This window comes from Elephantulus edwardii, unplaced genomic scaffold, assembly GCF_000299155.1.
Source record: "Elephantulus edwardii isolate Elephantulus edwardi_28Jun2011 unplaced genomic scaffold, EleEdw1.0 scaffold00052, whole genome shotgun sequence".
Lineage (NCBI taxonomy): Eukaryota > Metazoa > Chordata > Mammalia > Macroscelidea > Macroscelididae > Elephantulus > Elephantulus edwardii.
In genome coordinates this window covers 9463863-9464181 of record NW_006399802.1, presented here as the reverse complement: position 1 = coordinate 9464181, position 319 = coordinate 9463863, and positions in this window count along the sequence as shown.

Sequence of the window (319 nt, the reverse complement as noted above, 5' to 3'; positions counted from 1 at the left end):
AGATTTGTCCTGGAAAGGGTTAAACCAGGTGGCTCCTTGGAGGCAAGGATTCTGAGGCTCCATCTAACATACTTTGGACATGTTGTGAGGAGAGACAGGTCCTTGGAGAAGGACATCATGCTTGGGAGGGTGGAGGGACAGTGCAGGTGAGGAAGGCCCTCTATGAGGTGGATTGATTCAGTGACTTGGATAATCGGGATGGGAGTGTCAGAGACAGTGAGATTGGCACAGGACAGAGCGGAGTTTAGGGCTGTTATACATGGGGTCGCTATGAGTCGCAAGTGACTCAACGGCACATAACAACTACAACAACATCATC